Consider the following 23,294-nt stretch of genomic DNA (forward strand, 5'->3'; position numbering starts at 1 on the left):
TCAATAAAGCGCTTTATCCTCCTCTGTGGAAAATGCTACCTGAAATAGATTCAGAATATATGTTTGGAGCAGTTAATGTGTCAAATTCAATGCCTATGGCAGTGTGGGTACATGATCTGTGTGGATGTGCACAGCACCAACGGTTGTACTTTCTGCCATAATAAATCTGTGGTGAGTGAGTGATGGACATTCATTCCTGTATCAACCTCAGTTGAGAAAGCAATATAGGTGCAACACCTGTGTCCTCAAAACTATAAACGTCAAATGCTTTGGTCTGAAAGACCTCAAAACAATATGAATCTGACTTTGTTCACTGTCTTCATCAAGACTGCAAAAATAAATAAATAAATATTATTATTATTATTATTATTATTATTATTATTATTATTATTATTATTATTATTATTATTATTATTATTATTATGTTTTATGTATATATATATATATATATATATATATATATATATATATATATATATATATATATATAATGTAGTCCGTTTTTTTTTCTTTTTTTTATAATTATACAGTTAGTTTTCAGAGAGCATCTTAAATTCCTCAAAACAAAATATACCTACTTCAAAAGTTAAAATAAATGTAATAGTAATAATAATAATATATAAAATAATTATTATGTTATACACCAGTGGCAATTTGGGTCTCATTTTAATCATAAACTTAAATACATTTTGTAAAGACAATTATTTGAAAAAAATAAAATAAAAAAGAGAAAGAGATAGAGATTCTCAACATATTTTATAAAAGCTGGTCTTAAAGGCAAAGTTCGAAAATGAAATCCATAGCAAAATTCTGTCATAAATTTTCTCACCCATTTGTTGCTCAAAACCTGTTCAACCTTTGCCTGTAGAACATAAAAAGTGAAATTTCGAAAAATTATGGTTATTTTAAGAAATTACAGTATGGTAAAGAACATGATAAAAGGTATAGTATTTTGTTTTAATAATGCTCACAATTTATAATTATACTGAAAATACGTAGCACAAATGTACAGATCCTATTTTTTCTTTCATTCAATTTGACCTTGCCCCTAAAAATGCATGCACGAACAGGATATGTGAGAGATAATAAGTAACGTTTCTAGCAGTTGTTTTTCAAGCTGAAACAAGCACTGTTATTTTTGGACATTGAAACTCCTGCCACTTTAAAAAACTGTCATCACTTGTGGTGCCCAGGAAGAACAATGAGGCATGAAAAAAGACCCCACATTGTATGACAGACAGTTTCCTTACAATTTCCCTCCATAAAATCACCCTGTCATGTGGCTTGTTCCTCTTGTGAGGGCAGTGACAGAACATTTCTGCTAAAGATGGAGGGGTTAAAGGAGCTGACAGCAGGGAGGAACATCAGTGAGGCCGTTGTAGATGGAAAAAGAGAGAGAGGAGGAGAGAGACAAATAGTGTGATTGACAGCTTCAAGTATCTGCCTGTCAAGGCCTTCTGGAAGTGTCATATGAAGAAACCCCTTAATCCCTACCTAAAATTGCTTAGTGCCAGACAGATGTCCCAGGCACATGGACACTAAGTATATAATTTATTATGAAGCAGAAAAAATGTCTATACAATATTGTATTCTTTCGGTTCCAAAAGACAATAAACTTTGGAATGATACTGCTTTCAGAGCATTCAATATTCTTCAAAAGCTTCCAAGAAGCCTAAACTTACCTTCATTACTTCTAAAATATGTAAAAATTGGAAAAAATAAAATAAAAACTGCATCTAAAAGAAGATGTGAAGAAAAATATATGTTTGTCCATACAGATTGAACAACACTGAACCTCAGTGGACACTGTGTTCTACATGTTTGGAATGATACAATTAAATAACGATACAGTTATTTATTTATTTTCCCCATTATACTTTATAACTTAGAAGTAAAATAGTTCCTGTTCGGTAAAACTAAATCTAATTATCCTTAACCTTCACAGTCTATGCTGAAAGAACCCTTCAAAGTTTATAAATAATACAGAAATACTGTTTGTGAAAATAACCCTGAAAATTCCTGTAACAATGAATATTGATGCCACCTACACTATATGCACTCAATGCCTTTACAAAGCTATGAATAAGAAATAAAATGTGATGCCTCCCAACAAATTATAGTAAGATCTCCAATAGATATTATACCAATTGACATTTTATGTCCAATACTTTATAACAATATTTGTCCATTTGTTTCTGACTGTTTTCAAAGTGTGTATTGGCACTGGTGAAGTGCAGGCTAGTTTGTTGTACAGGTTATTGATTGTCATCTCAATAACTGAGCCGAAGGCAGAGTAAAACATTATGTTATAGAAAAAGTTTTCATATAAAACATGCAGTTCTCTCAGGGCTTTGAGAGAATATGTATTTTATGAAATGCGACTTGGATATGGCTTTTCACACTGCTAACCCCAGGTTATCATCATTCTAAACCCCAGGTAAAAGAACGTGTCACCACTTTTTATTCTGGGTTCTTAAACATGTACTGTTTACAGCAATGCGTGTTTCAACAGCAGACACCAATCGTGTGCTTTAGACATCACGTAAACATGCCGCGTTGCATAAACTGTTCAGCATTTGAGTGGAAATGTAAAATGGTGATGGAAGGCATAATAATTGGAGTGAGGAAGAGATTATTTTTACCTTTACAGTCCAAAAAGTCAGGAAAAATTGATAGTACAGCTTACCAAGGATGCGCAAAGAGCCATTCATCCAATCACACTTCAAATATGCAAATTAATTAAGAACCTTTATTTAACCAGAAAAGACTCTCTGAAATTAAAATTCTCTTTCACAGGAGTGACCTGGCCAAGATGAGCAGCAATACAATAAGTTTCATCACAGACACAATACAAACAAACTAAAAAGACTTAAAACAATTACATTTCACTGAATTATCTTCCATTTGCCGAATGACTTCTTTAAATTGATCCAAAGACAGCAAATTTTGTGTTGCGTGAAACATTATGAATATTGGTGATTAACCATGGGTCTAGAATGCTCCAGTGTTAACTATTTCAAGTGTGAAAAGCCTATGAGGAGAATCAAAAATGTAACATGCTTCCCCACATTCTTGCTTTACTGCCGCCACCATGAAGCAAACCTTAATTTTATAAAAGGACACAGACTTAATTACGAATTTTATGTCGGTATATGAAAAGATATTAACATGAAGCTAATCATTTAACTCACTTAACCTTGGTTTGATTGCTTCAATTCCACCATACTTACTCTGCCTCCGCACAATGCATTATTTAAAGCCGAAACACAGTAGATCTGCATCATGAATATAGTACACTAGCAGCATCTGTTTAGCACTCGATCATCTACATAACGACTTAGAGAAGACGTCTTCACTTTCATTGAGTTATCAAAGTATTTGTCCCTTGAGATCTACCTCTACAACTTCTAATGCACATGATTTGTCTTTCACATAAAAAAAAGTAAAGTGCTGCTCTTCAGATGCAATTTATTTTAAAAATGTAGTCTGTAGATTGTCAAACTTTATTTGACTTATTAGTTGCTTGAAACAATTCTGGTTCGGCTGGTAAATTGAGGCAAATCTCATTTAGAGTTTAATACAAACTGGAGTGATCAAAGGGGGGAAACAGCCATAAAATAATTTATGTATTGCCCTCCAAGCAGCTGAATGTTTCTAATTACGCTGACAAAAATATCAATCATATAAAACATTCAAATGTATTGTATAAGCCCTCTCACTTCAAAAATTCTTTGGAATTCGCAATTTGGTGGCAGGTGATGACCTGCTTAGCCGTTCACACCTCACCGTCTGGGTTTCGGTAGGTGGCTAGACAAGGCTGTTGTAGCTAAATAATTTACTATAGAGGTAATAGCATGGTCACAGGCTGTCCCTGCAGAGCCGGTGTGCCATGTCTGCCAAATACAAAAACCAAGGTCAAAACCTACAGCAGGAAAGAACAGTAGAGCCAAGATATGTGTCTTTTCTTATTAAAATCAAAGGTAAATCTCAGCCTAAAAGTCGATGTTAAAACAATAAACCTAATGTCACTGAGAGCAATCAAATGCAAATTAAGTCCAAATGAAATATTCAGTCATTTGAATAAGTCATGCTTGGTTTCTACATGAATGCCTGACTTCACATTCCCCATTGTTGCATATTCTCTGTGGTTTCATATCACTTTTTGCCAATAGCCGAACTAAAAGAGACCTCTTTAAAGAGGCATTACAGAATATTTACTATGTCCTTCAGTGGTTAATTGACTCCAGTGAGTAGTGCCATCCTGGGGCCGTCACATTATGTAATATTGAGGAGCCGCACACAGGAGGGTTATAGCCCTGCAGGCTTAGTGCTGGTGATGAGACAAAGTGCCACTGAACTTCCAGTGAACCTGGGGTGAATCTGAGGTCAGACACGGCGTCACTTCACCCCCACTTACGAACCAGACAGAAGCATTTGGTAAAACTACCAGCACACTGCAGATGGAGTGACTTCCTGTGACAAACAAAGCTTTGTGTTGACATTTTCTGATGAATTATTGATAAATTTAACTATATTTTAATCATTTATAGTGCCTTAAAAACTGAATGTAGTTGCATGAGCCAATCCACTGAACACAGCTGATCTCAGGGGAGTCAATTAAAGAAGTAGGTCATGATGAGGTTTATCCGAGAGATTATTTGGTATTTGTTTATTGGGATATGTTAGATTACTGTGCAGCAATTTTTTACCCTGACCTTACTGTGAAAGTGAACACCGGCTCTGATACCTTTAAATAATGCATTTGAGCACATTGGAATACTGTAAAGTTTTAAATTGAAGGAGGATCAGAAATCAAACGTTAAACATTCAAAGTAACTTAACACATCAAACCAGATAAATGACTTCCAGTCATCATTTGAATACCAGAGTAAAGCTCAAACAAATGTTCTATGACAGATCAGAACCTGCATAAACATTCTTCAGAAATAACTTGCTTACATTTTAGGATTAGATTAAAAAAGAAAAAAAGAAACAAAAAACATAAAAAAATATTCCTAGAAAATGTTTAATTTGATTATATTCCGCATGCCAAAGAACAGAGCTCAAATGTAAAAATAAAAATGAAATAAGCTCTCTTTTTTGAAGGCTCAGAGTATCAAGTCTCTCCACAGCATCAATAAACAGACAGAGAAATGCTTTTAAGGAGAGACAAAACACTTTCTCTATTACAGTTCACTTTTTTGGTTCAGGAATAGTATTTACAGAGCAGGTACAAGAATTAAAAATGGAATGCCCAGAATGTCTTTCAGGAAAGAAAAAGCTTCAATACATTCATCCGGTATCGATTCACAAGACACAAGTGAAATATACTTGTACAGCTTTGGATCTGCCTTAATCTGTATGTGTGAATGAGGATGTTGATGAATTTGTACTTTTTATACTTTGAGAAAGACCCAGAGGGTACTGCAGAAACATTAGCTCTTCAGAAACACTAATGACGCATTCACACAAGTAAAGTTTTTTTTTTTTTTTGGTTTGGTGTGGTTCGCTTTCATACTGCCCTTTTTGCAAGTGAACCAAAAATTGTAAACAAAACCACACGTGTGCTAAGTTCATCCATTCATTGGACAGAAATTCTCAAGCAGAGAAAATCAGCAAGTTTGAAAACAGGCTAATCATGGAGATTTTTCGTAATGCAATTATTATTTTACTGATTTTCTGTTATTAGCTACAAACGCAATATGAAGACACTTATGAACATCAGATGAGACAGTGTCGTCTATACGATGTTGTAACAAGGATTTTGCGAAGAAGTGCTGCAAGATGGTTCCGGCAGAGAGAGCATGCTCTTATGTGCGCCTACCATGGCATACTGACAATGACACTGTACAGAAGACGGATTAGGTATATATATATATACGAACCGTACCAGAGTTCGTTTGGAACCAAACCGAGACCACCTCTTCAGCTAGGTCTTGGTTTGGTTGTTTGGTGCACACCAGAGTGTGATTGCTGTATTCACACCTTACAAAAAAGATCCGTTCCAAAGGGGGAAACGAACCAGAATTTGTTTCAATCGAACCAAACAAGACAGGTGTGAATACACCCTACGACTAGGGGTGTGTAACAAATAGTCACTAAAAGCTACAGTCTTCATATATCTGTACTATACCATTCAGGAATTTGGGGGTTTTATTTTTAATGTTTTTGAAAGAAGTACTTTATGCTCATCAAGGCTGCATTTATTTGATCAAACTTACACTAAAACAGTAGTACTGTAAAAATGACTTTTCTATTTCAATATGTTCTAAAATATAATTTATTCCTGCAATGGTAAAGTTTAACTTTCAGCAGCCAATAGTCCAGACTTCAGTGTCACATGATTCTTCAGAAATCTTTAGAATATGCTGAATTTCTGTTGTGCAGCTGTACAAACTATGACAAGTTGGATCAATTAAATGCATTCTTTCTTAATAAAAGTGTTGATTTCTTTATTTCACAAATAAAGAAATAAAGAAATACATTACACTGTCCCCAAATGCTAATGTACATTAAGCAATGTATAAATGAATATTTGAAGGATTATATACACTGGAGGGAGGACATACATTGAGGACATACACTGTATGCAAATCTGTTTTGTATGTGGCAAGTGACAAGTACATGTTTTTAACATGTTTAATTTGCAGGGTACTAAATCAAGCAGCTAAATTATCCATGTAAACATGTCAGTGATACAAGTGTATTCCCTCTAAATCAGAACATGGCCACTCTCTTTACTGCTGCATTAGTAGTCCAAGCCATAAGAGACAAAAACCCAATCTTTTGCACCAATTTACTCATGAACCCTCTTTAAGGCATTAGCAGAAAAGTGGTAGAGTGGTGAATTCAGTGGGAAAATCAATGATGCAGGACAACACTAAAATTATTTCATTTTCTGCATTCTTTATTAACATTAAACAGTCACTCAAGGGAGAAAAGCAATACACTGGCACGCTTTAGTTGCCGAGGCATGAGTTCAGCTCATCACAATGGCCCTTCAGTGTGTCCAACACCTCAGAGGCAGAGTTTGCAATCTGTCTTCAGCTACCCCTGCAACATCCACTCTGATTCCCTGACTGCTTCCTATATCACCTATAGCACAATGGGAGCCAGTGAGGAGCTGTCGGGCAGCATATCAATCCCTCCCATCCTCTGCAGAGAAGCTCGGGCTCCATTAAGATGCAGTAAGGGACTCCATTCCTGAGCCGGGGCGGGGGCCTTCTCTGTTTGGTATTCATCTACCTGCAGAGCTATCAATTCAGGTCTTTCAGCGCAGGGCTCAGACGTGTCATCAGGGGATGTTGTTCTCGCCTATTGGTTGCCGCAGGTTCGCAGGGCCCTGGTTAATGCCGCTAAAAGGATTAACTCTAATAGATTCCAGCGATAAAGGCAAGAGGGCGGTTTGATGATGATTGACTTCTTCTGTAATGAAAATCTGCCGCTACAGAGAATGGAGTGGCCCTATGGAAGAGGTTTAAGAATTGTGGCTGATGCCACAAAAGTAAACGAGAGAGAGAAAAAAAATAAAGAGAGGGATGGGATTAGAAATAGTTTACAGTACGTGAATGGTGTGCAGGGATGCTTTGTTTGATCAAAAACAATATGATTTTACAATGGCTAACAAGAGCTAAATGACTTCAGTGTCACAGGAGACATTTGATGAGTGGGCCAGTGGTATTTCTCACTACAAGGCAAACTTTTAATGAGATAGCTCATGGGTAAACAGAAATGTACCCAAAGTTCACCCAAAAATGAAAATTCAGTCACCATTTTGCCATTTCATCCCAAAAGTTTTTGAGTTTTGTTTTCTGTGGAATACAAAATAAGTTAGAAGAATGTTTTGTCCAAACAATGAAAATCAGTGGGGACCAAAACAACACTGGACTTTTAAAATAAAATAAAATAAAATAAAGCTGAAAAATCAATTTAAGGTGATGCTGCATGTTACCAAAAACAAGACATTTCATTTATGTGTATGATAGTCCAAAACTATCCAGCTGTCTTGTCAAGAATTTATTGTAAAAAGTGAAAATCTACTTCTAATGGGCAAATAATTATCTATTTTTACAATGGAAATCAACTGGTATTAAAATGCCTTTGCATAAGATATAATATATTATATAATTACAAAACAGTAAGCATTACTAACTGTTAACATTGCTACAAATATAACCTTAGGTACTGTACCTTACATAAAAAGATAGTAACCACAGATTTTTTTAATTAGTAAACTGGAGACCACGAAAATTTGCACAAGCTGGCTTTGTTATAACAGTAAAGCTGCAGTCTTTCTTTTGGTTAAAAAATGATCCAAAATCAGTATTTGAGCGAGTACTTAACCAGCCAGTGTTAAAAACCATTGCCTTACTTTAGCAAATTCACAAAGATTAGCTTTTATTAATGTTTTTCAAATTTGAGTTGTACTGGTTGGTTTTCACTGGAAATACATGTAGAGCATGCTGCTCCGTCATTACGCCATGTCTGTAAACATAATGAATAGGTCCCGGCTACTAGGCTATCGCATTAGTGGATCCTGCAGGTGGTGGACCGTTTTTAGCCTTTTCTCACAGCAGCTAGAATAATTAAATGTATAATTTGGAGGTCAGATTAATCCAGAAAGGATTATGTGTCTCTGAAACATGTGAATTAAATTTAATTATATTACAATTTTAAATGTGCTTCTGATTACAGATAGCCTGGGTTTACACAATATTTGCATTTTAAAGACAACCAGTTCGAAGGGAGCATAGTTTACTTTTTGGGTTGAAAGAATTTCTTAATATGAAATTCAAATGGTATGACAATTAGAGATTAGACTGTACGGAAATTGAAATCTACATGCTAATACACACTATAGGCAACGTTAATGTTGTTAACATTAATAATTTGAGAATAAAGTATAACAATAATAATCATTTGCATGGTTTCATGTAGGGATGTCAATTTTTTATCATTTCCATTCCATCTAGAATATGTGGGGTGTGTGTGTGCAAGGAGCCAGCGCGATCGAGAGAAGAAACAAAAAAAAACAAAAAAACAATTGGAGTAAGATATAATCTGCAAAAGTGTTTACTTTTATTTGTGCACACTCACAATAAAAATAAAGCAAACAAAAACAAAGTGTGTTGTCATCTTCTCCTTTCTGTGAACTTGTTTATGGAGCCCCGCGACACACTTCTGTTTTAAATCTGTTATCTTAATTATTTAAGTCAGATATATTTTGCATATTAGTGAAAACAAATTGTTATTTTTATTTTAGGCCTATTAGGATACTTGCAAAGGCTATTCATTTTCCTTAAATCATCCCATTTTTTTTCATGAATTAAGAATTTTTTGATTTATTAATTTGTTCCCTCAAGTCAGTTAAATCATGGGTTATTTGAGGAACAAAATTAATGAAAAATGAACAGTTGCCACACATTAATAAGTTGTTGGAAAAAATTAACAAATTGTAGGAACGAATAGCCTGTCTGTCCTGTGTCCCACAGCCCTGCAAAGCGCAGAGCCCAATATGAAACAATTATCTGGGGAAATTACTTAGTTACTACATTTATGTTGCTTTCCATGTTGAATAACTTTGTGTTGTTTCTATTTTAATTTACTTTTAAAGTTTATATCACATTTAACTGTAAATTTGTACATTAATGAATGATGATTCATTTATATACCTTCACTGTCACTCACAGCCACTCACACGTGTTTTGCGGCAACATTAAATATATTAATCGATCATTGATAGCTTCTCTTATCGACAATTAATCGATCACCGATTAATTGTTGACATCGCTAGTTGATGTTATATGAGCTAACTGATCTTTAGATTAAATCACCATTGGTAGTGCAATTTTTTGTAATGCTTTTGTCCTTAGTTGGTCAGAACAAGCTTGGCAGACTTGTTACTTGTTCAGATGACAATATACAGTGAAAATTCCTATTTGGGTCATAAATTATAACACATAGGCTAGAATCTGTGATTGCAAATATCCACACCGGTGCAGTGACTGACTGCCACACATACTCAAAACATTAGATTCAACTGCGCAAGCAAGATAACTATTATTAATAATTTCTTACATTTATATAGCGCTTTTTCTAAGCACTCAAAGTGCTTTACATTGTCAGGGGGTATCTCCTCATCCACCACCAGCCCTGCAAAGTGCAGAGCCTGGGGAAATTACTTAGTTACTACATTTATGTTGCTTTCCATGTTGAAGAACTTTGTGTTGTTTCTAGTTTAATGTACTTTTAAAGTTTAAATCACATTAAACTGTAAATTTGTACATTAATGAATGATGATGCATTTGTATACCACCACCGTCACTCACAGCCACATTTATATACCACAACCGATGCATGAACAAACTTGGCAGACTTGTTACTTGTTCAGATGACAATATACAGTGAAAATTCTTATTTGGGACATAAATTCCAAGACGTAGGCTAGAATCTGTGATTGCAAATATCCACACCAGTGCAGTGACTGACATACTCAAAACCTACTTAAAACATTACCTTCGCTAGGACCTACATGGACCACAAGGTGAAAACCCCCTAATGGTCTCATACAGCACCTCTTCCTCCAGCAACCTAGTTTTCCCAGGAGATCTCCTATCCAGGTTCTGACCAGGCTCAACCCTGCTTAGCTTCAGTGGGCGACCGATCTTGGGCTACAGGGTGACATGGCTGCTGGTTAAGAGAATTCAATTAAAAACATATATATTCATAATTATATACATTTTTGAAAAATGATTCACAGTCTGGATGGAAGAAACCCAGACCCTGTAGACACTGTAGACCGCAGACTGTGCTCATGTGAAATGATGTTCATGTTGAGCACTAATTCAAGTCATTCATGTTCTGTAGCTTGTCAGAAACTTAATGAGACAAATTACAGATATATGTAAACAGTGTGGGCTTACAGTTATTCTAACCTAATAATAATAGAGATATGATGAATGCCTTGGACTTCAGTATTTAATAGCACTGCAGTTATTTTCATATGTGTTTGTCATTTCAATACAAGCAAAACTCTAATGGTACCATCAACTCAGAACACACCACTTCAAATAAAACCAATTAGATCAGAAGCAGAGACTGGCATGCAGTGTACAGTTATAAAGCTATTAATCAAACTAAATGCATTAAAAGAGGTGGTCAGCCTTGTGCAGAGTTTAACCATTAGTCTTATACACATATTACATTCAATTCTCTGTCTGAACGCTGCCTAGCTGAGTAATCTATGGCCAAATGGAGGATGATTTAAAAGTGTCTTTTTCTTTGATCACTAAATGACACACAACCAATCATCTCAGGTTTCCCAGACCAGAGGACTCCCATTGGGCATAAGCCACTGCTTTGTGTCAGACTGGATAAATGAAGAGCTCTGTCACAATAGATACCACGTCTAGCCACTGCAAAACAGAGTAATGTTTTCAAAGACAGGGATATCTTTCAAAGGGAAGTGGATGACTGTTTGACAACACAGAATCTAAATCTTTTTTGACACTTGAGACCACAACTAACTCAAATGCAATTGACTTCAACCCCTCATGATTTAGTTTTTCTCAAAATATTGCTGTAGGAGTTTCACATCTCACCTCCTGTCCACTTAGGCCACAGTTTGTATCCCAGCAAATGCTTTATTAATGACTTACCCTATAAGGAACCATGTGCACACTACATAGATTGGACACAAACTGGGTTGATTAACGATTGTGCTACTGTCATGTTAATAAGGTTAATTATATGAACGTGCTCCTCTGGAACTTTGCTATAAACGGATATATATATATATATATATATATATATATATATATATATATATATATTTTTTTTTTTTTTTTTTTTTTTTTTCACATACAGACATACTGATTTGTGAAAATGACTATAAATGCTGTATTACACATTTCAGGCCAGTATTTGGCGATGTCACTTGAAACACCTACACACATAACTATGGACTGAACCGATAATATGCGTGCATGATGTCACTGATTTCACTAATTCATGTTTTCAAAGTCTACACAGATACAATAACTGTATCATTTTTAAAAACTTAAAATGCTTATGTTATGCAAATGAATGACCAAAAATCATGAAAACTTTTCTGCTTTTAATTAAAAATTGTGTGTAAACACCCCCTATGTAGTATATGTGCATCTAACCAAATGTTTCCAATGTTGCAACTCTGTGGACTGGTTAAAAAGATGTTAAAAGAATCACACTTATTTATTTAGTTTATGTGTTCTTTGCAAATCAGTGTAAAATTTACTGGAAGTTCATCCTTTATGTTGTTTGTTAACGTGTTGCCAACAAACAACATGCAGGCATGTGCACAAATTTGTGGGAGAAGCGAAGTTTTGGGATTTTAACTACATGCAAAGTGTGTTATTAGCTGTGCAAAGTGTGCACCAAAATGACAGAAATTGCTTATTGCGAGTTAGCTTAGTCATCTGTTTTCCACAACGTTCTCTAAATTTTGCAAAAAGTCAAAGTCTCCTGTTGAGAAAATTTGTTTTCCTTCATCGCTGCGAACACAGAATGACATCTAGCGAGGGAACTGGTCTCCAGCTTACTGAATTTTTAAAGCCATTTCTAACTCTTCCAGAATAACAAAAAGGCATGTCTCTTGGTTTGTGCAAGAATTGATTTCATCAGCGGCCTGCCTTATGTTAAATAGAGATCTGATAAACCACTGGTGGTGGATTTCTTCCACATCCTCCATTTCAGGATGCAAAAACTAGCAGATGTCAGCTTTGCTGGAGGTTGAGGATATGCTATAGTGTTTCCGTGCACATGGAAGGCATTTTGTATTGCTGTCAATATTTCCTCATTCACAGCAAGGCGATAGCATCGGTGACACCCATTCCAAATGTGGCCTATCATAGATATCGGGATTTCACGAGCGTCGGCAGGTATAAACCGCAGTTAGCCTTGGTATCGTGCCGCAGACACAATTTCCATCCCTCATCTTTTATTCAATTCACTCCTCTGGTGGAAAGGCGGTGTGAGGGTGAGAATGCAAAGCCAGAAAATATAATTTATCTCTTATGCAACTTGATGAATCTTCACTAGGTTGGTAAACTATTTATGAGTTGCACAGCTAAATTCTTTCATGCATTTCTTCCTTCTTTGCCTCTGATCCCAAATCTAATTCGGCCACCAAAAGTTATTAGCATTTTTCCTCCCTGTACAGAAATACATATTTTATGAAGCAAGCAGAGTCATTTAGTGATGCAGGTTTGCTATTGTGGAAAACAGATTCTAAGAAGATGTGAAGACGTGGCCTGGTTGGCCTGGTGTAGTTTACTTTCCACCCTTGAGAAAATAATAATAATAGCCTAATCATCTCATAATTAGTCTTAGGTCAACCATTTTTGTGACAAGATTTTATATAAAGTGAAAATGAGCACACAGGTCAAAGCATATTAAACACACAAAATGATGGACACTTCTTTTTAAATAATATAAGTTTAGCTGTTTTACCAGAGTCCAATTCAGTTCTAAATGGGAAAACTGCAGTATTTACAGGTACTAGCAGTAAAAACGGGGTATACTCTTCCTCTGTGGTTTCTTGTCTTTTTTTATTCTAATGGCAGTTTGGAAACTAAACTTAAAGGTCTATTCCCACCACCTATTGGACTGGAGTCTAGTAGCTCTAATATAGCAAGAAAATTTACTATAATGGACATTAAAAAAAAAAAAAAAAGTGGTATAAGTACCTCATTCACATGTTCACATCATTGGCAACAGTTTTTAATGATACATTTGTGTATTTGTCTAGTTATAAATGTGCATGTTGGTGTAAATAAAGATTGCATGAACATTACTGTATATTGTTAGCTTACCTCCCTTTGGTGTTTTGCTTGAGTCAGGTCCAGGGGGGCAAGGTTTCATATTTTATTGAAGCATTGGCTAGCGGACCCCCACCTGCTGTTAGCATTCCATTGACTCCCATTCATTTTGGCGTCACTTTGACAGTGAATAACTTTACATCTGAGGCGTTAAAAGTCTTCATTTGTCCATTAATTATTTCTAAATTTGGAACTTTATAAAAGGCTCCATTACATTGAATCTTACGTTATGGTACCGTAGAAGCAGTTTTTGTAAAAAAATAGGCTAACGATTGCGTCATAACCAGCGACTCTCTGTCGCACAGTAGAAAAATTACCATATGGACAAGAGGAGAAGCTCGCAGGCAATCTTTTACTGTCTATGAGGCTATCGGGGGGGGACGCGGAGGGATAAAGTCAAGGGAGAAGAATACTTACCAAAATTTGCTCCTGTTTACGCTCGCCTTCTCTGCAAGATTCGGTGGGCGATTCAGATTTCTCTTGACACAGCTATTAGAAGACTTACAATTGTCAGACAGGTTGCTCACATGACATCTACGTCATCAAGCTCAGTTTGAGTCTGTGCAGTACGCTCGACCCCAAGGAAGTGCGTGGTTCTAATTGACTTCACTTGTCTCCGTTGAATCCAATGGGGTCGCTGTGTCCATTTCTTTTACTGTCCATGGTCACGTCTGTCTGTATCATAGACTGTATAAAAGCATGAAGGTGATGTCACCCATAAGTTACCGAAGCCAAAAGTTGGCGGAGGCTGCCATTGCCATCTTGGCTGCCCGTCACCGCACATCACTCCCGATGGGCAAAGAGGTGGGAGCTGGTTGCTGAAACCACACCTACCTAGCTCGACGGCGGTGACAGCAGCGGCAATCCACCCGTCACTGAAGTGGCTGTGCCCTTAATTATGCAGAACTTTAAAGCTTAATAGAATTTAAATTGATGAGTTATATAAAAAAATGTTTAAAAAAAGTTCAGCACCTTCACAGTTGTCATGAAGGGCAAAATTAGCTATGTAAACCAAATCATTTTTTGAACCGGGATGTTTTTTTGTTTTTTTCTGCTGTAACATTAGGGTAACATTTAAAAACGGGAGTCTCTTTTGCAGCCAGCCTCTAGGGGCCAGCTGACGAATTACAGTTTAAGTCACTTCCAGATATGGGCTTCACAAGGGAGAGCAGGAGGTTGATGCTTGGTCTGTATATTTATGAGACAGTTGTTTTGGTTTTTGTCAGGCTTAAAATAATCTATTTTTTTTTTTACAATATATTACAGGGTTTCCATTACATACATCTATATATAAAGAGGGATTAAAGAGTCTAAAACCCATAGTTTGAAAAGATAATTTCTTTGTACCCAGTTGTTCATTGCTTCAGAACTGTTGTTTTGTTCATCTATATTTTCATTACTTTTTTCATATTACTTCCCGTTTGTTTGTTTTTTAAGAGATGAAAATTCCCTTATTTTGCAATCTATCACATGACTAGCTCCATTACAGTTTTAAACAAATGCAAGCTTCTACTTTAAATGTCATTACCACTGCGCAGCCTATATGCTTGGATGCTGAGGTTTACGACCTGAAACAGGCATCCGAGTTCCCAGACTGGAAAAAGATTGTTTGCCTTGCATATCAGTCCAAGTCTTATAAAAAGCTATCACAGAGAGTGCTGTTATTTCTTTCCATATAAGACTATGAAAAATGATGGAAATCAGAGGACAGATAATAAAATACTAAAACAATCATTTAAAAAATGATACAATAATCTCAAGTCAATGTGGATTGGGGGCACTTAGCGGGAGGTAGAGTTGTGTCAGGTCGGTCACTGTCCTCTCCTCCATCACGTCTGGCTGACGCCGCACTCCAGCGCTGCCATTGGGAGCTCTAATGGCATTTATGTAATCAGCACCGAGCACGGCATAAATCAGCCATCAGATCAGCCCGCAGACATCCAACATCTATCAATCACTGTCACCCCAGCCCAGATGCTAAAGATCCGTCATGCTGTCACTGGCTCATTAAGTTTGCTAATTTACAGACACTACCCTACAGGAGATTGCTTTGCTTTGTTGTTGTTTTTCTTTTCTCTTCTTGTTTAGTTTTTTTTTTCTGCTTCATTCCAAAGCTCACCTAATTTCTGGGTGCTATCATTTTTACAGTTGGGGCTGTAGGTGGACCAAATCTGGAAATTACTTCTTCAGTATTTCCACTGATAGATTGGCTTGAGTTTTGTGAAATGCTATTTTTGTGATGCTTAAATGAAGCAAGATCAGCAAATATGGGACAAAAATCTAGTTTTTTTTTTGTTTTTGTTTTTTTGCATTTTCTTGCCAGTCATAAGCTAAATGGGCCATGAAATGTAATCTATCAGAGCAGCGTTTAACACTGTAATCTAAATGGACACTGTTGTGATTACCACCTGCTCAAGTGCTGTCTGAGCACAAGTGACTGTATGATGCAAGTCTCATATGCACACATGTAACAAGTTTCACTAATTCAGAGCATAACACCAAAATGCAAGCAAAAAGAGACTGCAATGAAAAATCATTTTGCATTTTTTATATATAAACAATTTCAATACCTTCCAAACCAAGTAAATGTGAAAAAGATAATAAGTATATAAATATACTGAAAAGGCTACACCCATTCACTGCTTGGAAATATTCTGAGTCAAAGAAAATGTATTACCCTATAAATTCCCTAGACTTTGTGTCTCTAAAAGCCAAAGTAGTTTGTTAACTCTTTGACTACTTTTTCATAAAATATCAAATTCCGGAGCTTTGTTGTACAGCACTGAATGAAGATGTAATTTAAACAACAGGCAAGAGTAATTCCCACAATGATAAAATCCTTATTATGGCATTAACAATTTATCCCGCTTTTAATGACTCACTTCTTGGACACATACTGAACAACAGACCCAGTGGTAATTCAACCACCAAATGTGCAGCAGAAGTGCACCAAAAACTTCATTCTAGACTGCCCAACCCTCATTTATCAGAATCACATATGGATGATTCATACGAATGAAAAGAATGAAAAAAGAGAAGCTTTGGAGACAGATTGCTATATGAATCTAGTGCATCACCAGCAAATTGACTTTAAAAAAGTAAGGTTTTACCATTTGGTGGGTTCAAAGGTCTTTTTATTTAATAATCTTGATAGACAAGATGAGACATGGGTGTTAACAGAGGATTCACTGTCACTATTTCCAATATGTAGATTCGCTAAAGGTGCCAGAAGGTAATTAATACTGCCTGCCAGTGAAAAGAAGGAAATGTCATCATGCAATGATGTGTCTCTAATGAATGGAAGCTTCAGTCTTCACTGTGAAGTCATAAAGTCATAAAGTAATACAGGAATTCTAGGAACAGCAGCCTTTATGTCTTTTACTAGTGCACTCATTTTGTTACTTTATTAGACACGAGGTATACACATCAACACTAGATTCAATGTTAATTATCATTTAAGTATCTGCAATAAAAAGTCAAGGTAAAGATTATTTCAAATCCTTTCATTAATGACTCAAGTTAAGGTCTTTGCTATCAGTCATTCAACCAACATGTACTCTTATAGGTTGTTCTAATTGGTTGGCTAAATTATTGGAAGTGAAATACAAAGCTCTCAGAAAATCAATCACAGAGGCACACCTGTGTGAGCAAAGACAAGTGGACATGAACACAATTAATCGGAGTATTTAAACAGGTCTCAGACAAGGGCTGAATATCAAATAGGCTCACAATGAGAAGCAAACAGCACTCAATGTCATCCTGGAATAGGCTTTCTTGTTCAGCGGTGTGGGTAATGAGTTTAAGGTTGAGTCTTTAATTGTTTTGTTTGAGGAGGCTCTAGTTATCGGTTCGGAGGAATGAGGGGGAAGGAGCAGGGGTTTGCGGGATATTGATTTCCTGTGGCAGTTGACGCTGAGGCTCCATCATTTGCATTAGTTCTTAATCAACAAAGTCTGATAGAAGGAGGGAGAAAAATAGAGAAAAGAACAACAGGAAAATGAGAGGATCCAGGGGAAATGTATGTGCTCAGAGGCTGTTCTTTCATAGCTCAGGAGATTTAATGGAATCTCAGTTATGTTCCAATTTCTTCTCAGATGTTTTTGGGAATAAAAATGTAATACGTGTTGTCTATGAAATATCACAGAGACCTTTGCGATGACTGTGTTTTTAGGATAACCTATAAGCAACCTATGAAATCAATGTGAAATAGCACAGCTTACAATTTTATCCTTGAGCAACTAATGAGAAATATTGGAGTTTCTACTGTTTTTGACTTCATTTTTATTTTTATTTTTTTGCCATTTGAACAAATAGTCATGTATAACATTATTTCGAAAGATGTTTCGAAAGAGAGAAAAATTGACAAACTGGAGACTTACAAATGTCTCCATTCAATCTTATTGTTGTCCAAGGGAGAGATTTGTCTCATTTGTGTTTGTCATTGTTTCCTATAAGCTATCAATCAATCAATTTATTGATAGGGAAGATTTCCTCTATAGGTAACATACAACAACACTTGCAATGAACTAATAAACTACTCATAGGGCATAAAGAGGTGAACTTATAAAAGTAAGGAAAATTTGAATATTGGTTTTCTTATTTTTTTTATTTATTATTATTAATAGCATTTGGTTTTCATGCCGGTGATCAAGCGTCTTGTACTTAGTGCTGAAAAGGCCTTGGGGCAGCGTGTTCTTGTTTCAACCTCCCTCCTCGTCTTTCTCTTCCTCTCTCCTCCCTCTGGAATATTTGTTTGTTTGCATCTCAGAATTGATAAACGAAAGGGGGGTGGGGGTTACGGAGGGGTGCAGTGACATGAAGAATACCAGGCAGGCGACATGGTGCGTGGCAGAGGTAATGAATTCTTCAGCAAGGCAGAAACGCAAGGCGACACAGCTTGAGGATCAATTTTTAATAAGGAGCCTGGCTCTCCCAGGCAGTGCTAAAAAACAATATTTTAATCAGAGACCTCCTGCCAGTTCTCTTTTCACCACCTGATTAAATCAGAGTTGGCGGATATGGTTTCTCGTATTGCGAACGGGAAGGGCCCTCTATCTGTGGCTCAATTAGAGAGCCAGGCCGTGGTCCCAGGTCCTGGTTATCAGCACAGGCTCATATGTTACAACACAAGAGGCCGAAAGCATGCACAATAATCCTGTTTTCTACAGGCAGAGCTGAATTTTAGTACTGGAGTGTGGTGAGTTAGTGTCAGTGGGAGCAACTAAACAAATGCGCGCTTTACTCATTCACATATGCTAGGACCAAAAATGTGTCACTGTGAAATGTGTTTGTGGATTGCTAGTATAATGGAACTGAACTTCTGGTTCTAAAACATCACAGTAAGCACACACTGTAGGTGGTGTAATGTATCTTATTTAGTCAGAATTTACCAGTTACATAGTGTCTATTTACACTAAGTGAAAATAGCCCACCTTGTTGGCTGAGGCTATTTACACTAACTCCGCACACCAATCTGTGATTGGGGTAGGCAACACTACAAAAGACATTTGATACATCAGTTCCAGAGGCGTAGATAGTAAGGAGTGTGCTTTTTGACATGATCGACCGGAGTACGAGTTCAACATTTGCCAAACTTTTTTTTTCTCCCTTTTCAAATATTTTATCACATCGAAAAGGAATTTATTTTCAATAAAAATTAAGGAAATGATCAAAAAGTTGAACATAAAGTATTGGGTAGGGTTAGGGTGTAGGGAGGGCTTTATTGTCCCAATAAGGTGAGATCCATTTAATACTTTGAATTAAAATTATAATTTACACTCAATACGCTATTATTGCATACTATTTTATAATGTAGGCCTACTACAATACTGATGTGCAGATAATTGCCACAATTTGCAATAAGTAGTTTAAGACCGGTGGCAGCCGTATCACCCTGGAGCCCAAGACCGGTTGCCCACTGAAGCTAAGCAGGGTTGAGCCTGGTCAGTACCTGGATAGGAGACCTCCTGGGAAAACTAGGTTGCTGCTGGAAGAGGTGCTAGTGAGGCCAGTAGGGGGTGCTCACCCTGTGGTCTGTGTGGGTCCTAGCACCCCATTGTAGTGATGGGGACACTATACTGTCACTGTCCTTCGGATGAGACGTTAAACCGAGGTCCTGACTCTGTGGTCAGTAAAAATCCCAGGATGTCTTTCAAAAAGAGTAGAGGTGTGACCTCGGCATCCTGGCTAAATTCACTCATTGGTCTCTGACCATCATGGCCTCCTAACAATCCCCATATCTGCTGATTGGCTTCATCACTCTGTCTCCTCTCCACCAATAAGCTGGTGTGTGGTGGGCGTTCTGGCGCAATATGGCTGCCGTCGCATCATTTAGGTGGATGCTGCACACTGGTGCTGGATGAGGAGATACCCCCTGACTATGTAAAGCACTTTGAGTGCCTAGAAAAGCGCTATATAAATGTAATTAATTATTATTACTATTATTATTATTATTATTATTATTATTATTATTATTATTATTCAACTTCAAATTACATTTTAAAAATTTATGTCGATTTTATTAGGACACTCAAATAATAAATACCTTTTTGACGATTTTTAACGTGGTTGTGACAAATCAATCTAGCTGCCTTAGTTCAAATGGCAGCACGGAGCACGCATGAATATAAATAAATAAAATATGTCTATTGTCTGGACATTTCCTAGGAAGGATTTTTATTATTATTATTATGATTATTTATTTGACAGCCACTATTTGTAATAATAATATTATTACAAAGAATAAACTTTCATTTTTCATTCAGTACAACTCAGAATGTGTTTCTGAATCAAAAAGACTCAAAATGATGCAGCAGGCCATATAGTTTTTTTTTTTTTTCTTCTTCTGCTTGTTCCCAAAAATACTTTGGTTGTTATTATCAACCTGTACAAACCAGAAGTTACAGAATCTCTGGATACAATAAAAAAAAAAAAAAAATTCTAATCATTTAATACTTATACACCAGCAAGTGTGGTTTTAAAGACTGCGGGTAGAGATTATGGCACAGTGTGGAGTATAAATGCTGTGTAAAGAACTCAATGGCCAAAGGAAGGGGATTATTTTTGGGATTCATTTCAGCCCTGTGTATTATTAATTTATGTAAATCCATTTATTGCAGTTTGGATCCTCTCTTGAAATGCTCAAGGTTATATAAGTATGTTTTAATAGAAAATTGACCAGATGAATATAATTCCAATGCATAGAGGTATAATAAAACATTGAATAAGAATTCCAGTAAGTTTTCCCTTAAAGAAAGAAAAGTAAGAAAATCATTTTGTCATGACCTGGTTTGATCTATCACTACCGCCCAATTCAATCTGTGTGGAGTTAAAACAACAAGGGTCCGGATGTGAGAACACAAGATATTAAATCACGGCAAAACAGCCCCATAGCCAAAATCAAAAGGCCTATATAAAATTTGGCCTCGAAAAGGAAAAAGATCTTCAGTTTCTCTGAGCTTTATTGATTGTTGTCATCGTGATATGAAGGATGATCCACATTCGAGTGAGAGTTTCCACTGTGCCCAGCTGGACCATAAAGTCCCATCACACTTGACTGGAAAATGAACAAATGGATGTCAGTCAACTTTCTGCAGAGACAGTCAATAAAGAGCATGCTTTTAATTAAGTGAAGACACAATATAAAAGTTTACGAGTCTCTTTGAGAAGTGGGCGTTCTGCTTTAAACATCCAGTGAGTGCAGAAAGTAAATAATAGAGAGAGTAGAGAGAGAGGAATAAACGAATTGCTTAACCTTGTGAGATAATTTGCTAAACATTTAATCTGCTCAAATAACAATACCCAAAAGTACTCTGCATGTGCACTGCTTGAACACTGCTGTCTTTATCTATTAGACAATCAGTTTGCATTGTTTGCTTGGCCTGAGCTAAATACAGTATAATCATGACTCAGAGGATGCATTGCTTGCTCCGATTCTCTCCTCTCCATTCCTTGCCTAATCCTCCCCTGCTGTAAAAGAGACACACATCTTCTTTTGTAAATGCAACAATTCACTCTCATGTTTTCCGTAAAGCAAGGACATTGAAAAGATGCCTTGTGAATGTTATTGTAACCATGGAAATGCGAAGAATTGTGGTTTATAATAACAGCTTTATAACAAAAAGCACATGAAAACAGAAGCTGTGAGTGTTTATCCTTGAGAGACCTCATTCTAAATTCATCTGGCATGTTGTCCAAGACCTGGAAGCAAATGAGAAAAAAAAAAATATCCGAAAGGGCTTGGGTGACATTATGAAAACAATGTTACAATATGATTTACATCATTTAATAAATTACCAAAGACTGTGCTGGAAATGCATACAGTTCGGGAATGACTGTGTGGACCATAATTGTAAAACTCCAGACTTCTATGGATTGTACTATGGTTATAAAGAATGAATGAAGATTGAATCAGGCCCAAAAGTGTCGTGTGGTCAATTTACACATTCCTATCAATTGAGGTCATTTACTTTTTTTATTGAAACAGGTAAAAAAAACACAGTCTGTGTGATGACGATACTAAATTCTGGCTGTAAAATATCATAGCTTTCAGATTCTTCCCACTTTTATTAAGAATCATCCCACAATGTGATGAATTTAATTTACCATTGGCCACAGATCCAATCTCAGGAGATTACAATAAAGGAGTCATTATGCAAATCTTTTAATTTGCATGTGAACTACCCATGAACCTTTTCAATTCAGGTAGAAGGGTTATATGTTGCTATTTAATCACACATTTCTGGCATTTCTCCAAATGAATGAGCATCTTGATCCCGTTTTCTACCATTGATGTCAATTTTGTGATTATAGGAGGGCAAAATAATTCTTACATGCTTCAGTATGAATAAGCTGTTCAAGCCAGGTCTGATTAAATGACATGAAAGTATCACCACACACAAAACTATTCACATCCCGTCAGATGCCATTTTTTTGTCATTCTCTGTGAAAGGATTATAAGAACAAACATCTCAGCATAAAAAAAAAGAAAAAAAAAAGATTTAGCTTCAGAAAAAAACACAGTGTTAACATTTCCTTTTGAAAGTGTCAGGCACGTTTTCTGTGCAATCTACGAATCACAGACTATAATGAAATTGATTAAGCAATAACTAAAGCTTGTGTATAAATGTCATGCAAAATGCATTGTGATATTGCAGCATGCTGTCACTGAAGCAGAGGAAAAGCTAAGTTAAATGACCCAGGCTAAACAGCACACTTCCTTGATCTTTTACTCTGTATTGGATTCCCTCCCAGTAGGCTGGTTAACACAGCTGCTAGGTGACTTTTTGTGGGGACACAAGCCTTAACAAAGTGTAACGCTGCAAAATTGCCCTACATTTGTCAGCGCTATGACAGATCTTGGCCATTTCCTACCGCAGTAAAGATCACCTTTAGCTCATGGAGGGGAAAAAGTGCTTTGGCTTGGCTTCTATAAGTGGA

Source organism: Carassius gibelio, chromosome B2 (assembly GCF_023724105.1).
Source record: "Carassius gibelio isolate Cgi1373 ecotype wild population from Czech Republic chromosome B2, carGib1.2-hapl.c, whole genome shotgun sequence".
Taxonomy (NCBI): Eukaryota; Metazoa; Chordata; class Actinopteri; order Cypriniformes; family Cyprinidae; genus Carassius; species Carassius gibelio.